This window comes from Pleuronectes platessa, unplaced genomic scaffold (assembly GCF_947347685.1).
Source record: "Pleuronectes platessa unplaced genomic scaffold, fPlePla1.1 scaffold_38, whole genome shotgun sequence".
NCBI lineage: Eukaryota > Metazoa > Chordata > Actinopteri > Pleuronectiformes > Pleuronectidae > Pleuronectes > Pleuronectes platessa.
In genome coordinates, this window is record NW_026518977.1 from 146098 (window position 1) to 153707 (window position 7610).

Sequence of the window (7610 nt, forward strand, 5' to 3'; positions counted from 1 at the left end):
TATCGTTGCTATGATGGTTGCCATGGCACCACGGGCGCAGCTTGGTGTTTAAATCACAGTCCCTGCGTGGTGTCCTTCAGTGATCGTGAATGTTATTCATGTTATATAATAGTAATATTTGAGGCTAGATTACATCTCTAATGAGAAGGATCATGCGAGTCTGTTCATACCGAGGCCGGCCCGAGTGCGCGACCGGCCCGAGCGGCCCGAGTGCGCGAGCGGACCGAGTGCGCGAGCGGACATGACGTGTGGCTGTCGTAAAAACCCTATTTGTAAACAACCAGCCCTTTAACTCGGGGCTGCGTCATAAACACGGCGCGCTTGGAAGACCACGATGTCATCTTCCTTCTGTCAGGTAAGTAGTTTATTGTTTTTAAAGATCGTTACGATCTAGGTTTACAGTCCGAGTGCGGAGAGAGTCCGTCAATCCACACTATGGACGCTGTTCATCAGCTAATACGCCATTGTTAGCCACATGCTTCAGCCCACGGTAGCCTGTGCTACCTGGGAGGTGAATACATGGTTGTTGAAAGCAGTTCAAGACGCTTAGCTCATCACTGAGGGACGCTACAATATAAATATAAACATGAATTTGATTTATGAATGCTTTAGATTAATAAGGAGTGTATTTGTCTACCATTACTCCACAATATCAGGTCAATTTGGTTTAATGTATAGTATGCACTATGACAATAATGTTTCCATGTTATGGAGTTGCGATTCATTTTATAAAACAATTGCTATGTTCTGTTTTTTAATCAAGGAGGATCCAAGTGAAGCTACAGGAGTTTCATTAACGTCAACAACTTGGACCAAACAGTTTGTTTTGCTTGATGAAGAGCAGGAAGGGCAGCCTGGAGAGAAAGAGAAGCCGGGTTGAGCCCACTACCATCATCCACGTACCACGAGGAAGATGAGGGAGAGAAATGATCCTACCATTAAAGAGGTACTTTTAAGTTACATACCAGAAAAAACATTTTATATAATTTGCCAAATATACATTTTTATTAAATCCCCAAAGTACACTTGCTGAAATACAAGTTAATATCACACTGAAAGAATTTTGATCAATCATGCTTCCCTGCTGTGATTGTTTAACTAGGAAAACAACTTTTTCCACAGGAAGGCAAGTCAATTTAAGGAATACATGTGCAAAGTTTTCCTCTGTTATGTATAATGATGACCCCCATCAAACATAATGTTAGCAATATTTACACCTTTTAATTTATACTGTTTATTTCTGTCTACATGTGTGAATTTGCCTTCATTAGTTTCAGAAAAGAGCGATGATGTATCGGTCAGTGGGCGGCAGCACGAGACTCCGCAAACTAGTCTGTAAGCAAAGCAGACGAAGGCATCGAGGTTGCGGCCTGCCATCATTGTTATTTTGCTTAAGGGACTGAATATGTTTCATGTAGAAATATTAGCATTTCCCTTATATCTACCAAAACTGCTTGTTTCACAGACTGCAGTTTTGTTTTGATCCGATGTGGTGTGCAAATACAACCGTATCTGCAATGGGTTGTGGGGCATTAACATTTGTAACTCTAATTTTGTTTTGACAGACTGTGAAAAGAACGTTGAGAACATCACCACTCTACAGGAAGACACAGTCCAGTAATGGGTGTCAGAAGTTCAGTAGTGAACGACAGGTACTGTGGAAAAATATGTGTCATTGTTGTACAATGTCCTTTGACTCTGTTTAAACAAGGTCAACACAAAAAGGTTTGATTGTAAACTGATATCGGTATGAATTCATGTTATTCTCCTCGTCAAAAGAAACAAACAATCCAAATTACCTGCAGAAAGCCCTTGATGGACGCTTCAGCTGCATCGTCAGACTGGTGAGAAAGCAAGATGCCAACTTTAATGCCAATTTATTTGTGTAACATTCTGTGACCAAATCTATAGATAACTTTTTGTAGATTGTAAAAATAGATAACCCATTTATTACAAAAAAACTACACTAGAATTATCGCACTGCGTTGTATGACTCCGCTAACCAGAGCAGTGTCCGTCTACATATTTCTACATATTTTCTCTAAATGACACTGTATCTCTTGACAACTGAAACCATAAGATGAGGTCAGTGTGGCCTTGACCTTTTTACTTTAAGACAAATACAAAGTTAGACAATCCGAAAACATGCAGTTATGCCTCCGGCGACTCGCTATTGCAGAGGCATTAAAACCGTAGTGTAGTAGATTGGATTTTATTGGTGTTACATTGGACATCTTGTATGGGTACACCAAAAAATATATTTGGTTTCACATTCTAGATGGCAATAAGCAGAGTCATCAACTCAGGAAAAATATTTCTGTAGAAAAGAAAGCCTTGTATGTGTGTATGTATACATACACACAAACGCACAATTGAGACGTTTTTGTCTTTTATCATATATTCTCAGGCAGTACTGATGCATTTACTGAGAGGGGACGTGAGGGCCTACTCTGCGTGCTCAGAGTTCAAGCCCAGCAGGCTGCAGCGGTCCTGACATATTCTGGAACAGCAGCACAGTCTTTGGATGACTCCTCTGAAGATGAAAACATGGCGAGGTACTTCTCCACCGATGAAGAACTGTGAGGGCTGTGATTAGCTACACTCTCTTGCTACAATGCTACTCATGCTACTCCCTGGCAGCCTTAGGAAGGCATTAGCTTGCTGTGTGGTAGCTGTTAGCTTCAGCATTTTTAGTTTTTAGTGGCCTGTCTGACGTTTATGTTAAAAAAAAATCAGAGGGAACCATCTTCATAATTTAACACTATGGTTTGTTTGTGTCCTTCAGTTCTTCTCAAGAGAAGCAGTACAGGTGTGCCTCAGCTCCACGGTCCCTCCTGCAGCCTCCGCTCCTGATGCTAACCTCATGTCTCCATCACACCAAGCAGCAGACCTGGATTGACAGACCTTTCTCCAGAGCTGCCCCCTCCCTCTGAAACCCCCCTCTCCAAAACACTATTTGTGTAGTTTTTACAGTATTTTTTGCATGAGAATTGTTGATCATAACATTTCCAGCAGATGCCTTAATATAATGTTTGTGCACAATAAATGACATTGATCATAACATAATGGTATTTCCTTGCACTTCTACACCATGATATTGTCAGATAAGATGCTGATTACATTAAAGCAGTGAATGCTCTGCTTTAAGCAACATAAACACACAATGATTCAATGGATCTGAAGTAGAATGGGCACATTACATTCTGTAGAGAATGCCTCAGTTATGGAAGTCAGAAAATAACTTTCTTTATCTGAGGTTCCAGCCATTTATAGTCACAGCAAAGCACACAGGTCTGGTTGTCTAAGTGGCGCCCATATCATTGTTTAAGATGTGTAACATCAAGTTTGTGTTTCAGTGCAAAATTAGTCATTAGTCAAGAGTTCACCATCTTGTTTACACTAAAATTAGGTGACCCAGATGTTTCACAATGCAATCTGATAAGGTCTTATGAGAAACATTCTTAACATTAAAGAAATCAACACAGAGGATAGCAATATCTGTTTGACTTTAATCAGTAGCTGGTAATCGGCAGCATGACTTATTCAAACACATTAATACTACAATGAATGAGGCAGGGCCTTCTATCAGAAATCAACTATATCGTCACGTTTTTCTCTTGAGCACATGGAAATTACCTTCAGCTTCCACTTACTGTCACCTGAACCATACTGTTATTTCTGTATCTACAGTGACTTTTAGGAAAACATATACTAGAGGGCAATGTATAAACATTAATACATCTTATTTATATAGAGCTTTTCAAGAAGTGCAAGTACTAAACTGAGGGAAAGCTAATACAAACAATATATATATATCTTATTTCCATGTGCCAGGACAGCCTCACACTTGGATATAAACCAATTTTAGAATACATTTGCTTATACTGGAGATCTTTTAAATTAATGTCCCAGAAATGATTTCTGATGGAAAACCCCTGCCTTATTCATTGTAGTATTAATGTGTTTGAATAAGTCAGGCCGCTGATTATCAGCTACGGATTAAAGTCAAACAGATATTGCTATCCTCTGTGTTGATTTCTTTAATGTTAAGAATGTTTCTCATAAGACCTTATCAGATTGCATTGTGAAACATCTGGGTCACCTAATTTTAGTGTAAAGAAGAAGGTGAACTCTTGACTAATGACTAATTTTGCACTGAAACACAAACTTGATGTTACACATCTTAAACAATATGATATGGGCGCCACTTAGACAACCAGACCTGTGTGCTTTGCTGTGACTATAAATGACTGGAACCTCAGATAAAGAAAGTTATTTTCTGACTTCCATAACTGAGGCATTCTCTACAGAATGTAATGTGCCCATTCTACTTCAGATCCATTGAATCATTGTGTGTTTATGTTGCTTAAAGCAGAGCATTCACTGCTTTAATGTAATCAGCATCTTATCTGACAATATCATGGTGTAGAAGTGCAAGGAAATACCATTATGTTATGATCAATGTCATTTATTGTGCACAAACATTATATTAAGGCATCTGCTGGAAATGTTATGATCAACAATTCTCATGCAAAAAATACTTTAAAAACTACACAAATAGTGTTTTGGAGAGGGGGGTTTCAGAGGGAGGGGGCAGCTCTGGAGAAAGGTCTGTCAATCCAGGTCTGCTGCTTGGTGTGATGGAGACATGAGGTTAGCATCAGGAGCGGAGGCTGCAGGAGGGACCGTGGAGCTGAGGCACACCTGTACTGCTTCTCTTGAGAAGAACTGAAGGACACAAACAAACCATAGTGTTAAATTATGAAGATGGTTCCCTCTGATTTTTTTTTAACATAAACGTCAGACAGGCCACTAAAAACTAAAAATGCTGAAGCTTACAGCTACCACACAGCAAGCTAATGCCTTCCTAAGGCTGCCAGGGAGTAGCATGAGTAGCCTTGTAGCAAGAGAGTGTAGCTAATCACAGCCCTCACAGTTCTTCATCGGTGGAGAAGTACCTCGCCATGTTTTCATCTTCAGAGGAGTCATCCAAAGACTGTGCTGCTGTTCCAGAATATGTCAGGCCCGCTGCAGCCTGCTGGGCTTGAACTCTGAGCACGCAGAGTAGGCCCTCACGTCCCGTCTCAGTAAATGCATCAGTACTGCCTGAGAATATATGATAAAAGACAAAAACGTCTCAATTGTGCGTTTGTGTGTATGTATACATACACACATACAAGGCTTTCTTTTCTACAGAAATATTTTTCCTGAGTTGATGACTCTGCTTATTGCCATCTAGAATGTGAAACCAAATATATTTTTTGGTGTACCCATACAAGATGTCCAATGTAACACCAATAAAATCCAATCTACTACACTACGGTTTTAATGCCTCTGCAATAGCGAGTCGCCGGAGGCATAACTGCATGTTTTCGGATTGTCTAACTTTGTATTTGTCTTAAAGTAAAAAGGTCAAGGCCACACTGACCTCATCTTATGGTTTCAGTTGTCAAGAGATACAGTGTCATTTATATGAGAGAAAATATGTAGAAATATGTAGACGGACACTGCTCTGGTTAGCGGAGTCATACAACGCAGTGCGATAATTCTAGTGTAGTTTTTTTGTAATAAATGGGTTATCTATTTTTACAATCTACAAAAAGTTATCTATACATTTGGTCACAGAATGTTACACAAATAAATTGGCATTAAAGTTGGCATCTTGCTGTCTCACCAATCTGACGATGCAGCTGAAGCGTCCATCAAGGGCTTTCTGCAGGTAATTTGGATTGTTTGTTTCTTTTGACGAGGAGAATAACATGAATTCATACCGATATCAGTTTACAATCAAACCTTTTTGTGTTAACCTTGTTTAAACAGAGTCAAAGGACATTGTACAACAATGACACATATTTTTCCACAGTACCTGTCGTTCACTACTGAACTTCTGACACCCATTACTGGACTGTGTCTTCCTGTAGAGTGGTGATGTTCTCAACGTTCTTTTCACAGTCTGTCAAAACAAAATTAGAGTTACAAATGTTAATGCCCCACAACCCATTGCAGATACGGTTGTATTTGCACACCACATCGGATCAAAACAAAACTGCAGTCTGTGAAACAAGCAGTTTTGGTAGATATAAGGGAAATGCTAATATTTCTACATGAAACATATTCAGTCCCTTAAGCAAAATAACAATGATGGCAGGCCGCAACCTCGATGCCTTCGTCTGCTTTGCTTACAGACTAGTTTGCGGAGTCTCGTGCTGCCGCCCACTGACCGATACATCATCGCTCTTTTCTGAAACTAATGAAGGCAAATTCACACATGTAGACAGAAATAAACAGTATAAATTAAAAGGTGTAAATATTGCTAACATTATGTTTGATGGGGGTCATCATTATACATAACAGAGGAAAACTTTGCACATGTATTCCTTAAATTGACTTGCCTTCCTGTGGAAAAAGTTGTTTTCCTAGTTAAACAATCACAGCAGGGAAGCATGATTGATCAAAATTCTTTCAGTGTGATATTAACTTATATTTCAGCAAGTGTACTTTGGGGATTTAATAAAAATGTATATTTGGCAAATTATATAAAATGTTTTTTCTGGTATGTAACTTAAAAGTACCTCTTTAATGGTAGGATCATTTCTCTCCCTCATCTTCCTCGTGGTACGTGGATGATGGTAGTGGGCTCAACCCGGCTTCTCTTTCTCTCCAGGCTGCCCTTCCTGCTCTTCATCAAGCAAAACAAACTGTTTGGTCCAAGTTGTTGACGTTAATGAAACTCCTGTAGCTTCACTTGGATCCTCCTTGATTAAAAAACAGAACATAGCAATTGTTTTATAAAATGAATCGCAACTCCATAACATGGAAACATTATTGTCATAGTGCATACTATACATTAAACCAAATTGACCTGATATTGTGGAGTAATGGTAGACAAATACACTCCTTATTAATCTAAAGCATTCATAAATCAAATTCATGTTTATATTTATATTGTAGCGTCCCTCAATGATGAGCTAAGCGTCTTGAACTGCTTTCAACAACCATGTATTCACCTCCCAGGTAGCACAGGCTACCGTGGGCTGAAGCATGTGGCTAACAATGGCGTATTAGCTGATGAACAGCGTCCATAGTGTGGATTGACGGACTCTCTCCGCACTCGGACTGTAAACCTAGATCGTAACGATCTTTAAAAACAATAAACTACTTACCTGACAGAAGGAAGATGACATCGTGGTCTTCCAAGCGCGCCGTGTTTATGACGCAGCCCCTAGTTAAAGGGCTGGTTGTTTACAAATAGGGTTTTTACGACAGCCACACGTCATGTCCGCTCGCGCACTCGGTCCGCTCGCGCACTCGGGCCGCTCGGCTCGCGCCGCTCGGGCCGCTCGGCTCGCGCCACTCGGGCCGGTCGCGCACTCGGGCCGGCCTCGGTATAAACAGACTCGCATGATCCTTCTCATTAGAGATGTAATCTAGCCTCAAATATTACTATTATATAACATGAATAACATTCACGATCACTGAAGGACACCACGCAGGGACTGTGATTTAAACACCAAGCTGCGCCCGTGGTGCCATGGCAACCATCATAGCAACGATATCGACGCAAAACATGCGTGATAACTATTAAAATATTTATCATAAGCACGAACTGG

At 40.2% G+C, this 7610-nt stretch overlaps 2 long non-coding RNA genes across 2 annotated transcripts; one reads left to right on the forward strand and one right to left on the reverse strand.

The window, feature by feature from the left end:
- The first annotated feature begins 219 nt into the window (after positions 1-219).
- LOC128436350 (uncharacterized) lies at positions 220-3036 on the forward strand. Its single transcript, XR_008338030.1, has 6 exons — positions 220-355; positions 764-946; positions 1566-1652; positions 1780-1844; positions 2408-2555; positions 2786-3036. It is a non-coding gene; the product is annotated as an uncharacterized LOC128436350 (long non-coding RNA).
- Positions 3037-4457: 1421 nt separating this feature from the next.
- Positions 4458-7271, reverse strand: LOC128436346 (uncharacterized). Its single transcript, XR_008338025.1, has 4 exons — positions 7164-7271; positions 6573-6755; positions 4959-5953; positions 4458-4728 (listed from the first exon to the last, which is right to left on the reverse strand). It is a non-coding gene; the product is annotated as an uncharacterized LOC128436346 (long non-coding RNA).
- Between the last annotated feature and the right edge of the window lie 339 nt (positions 7272-7610).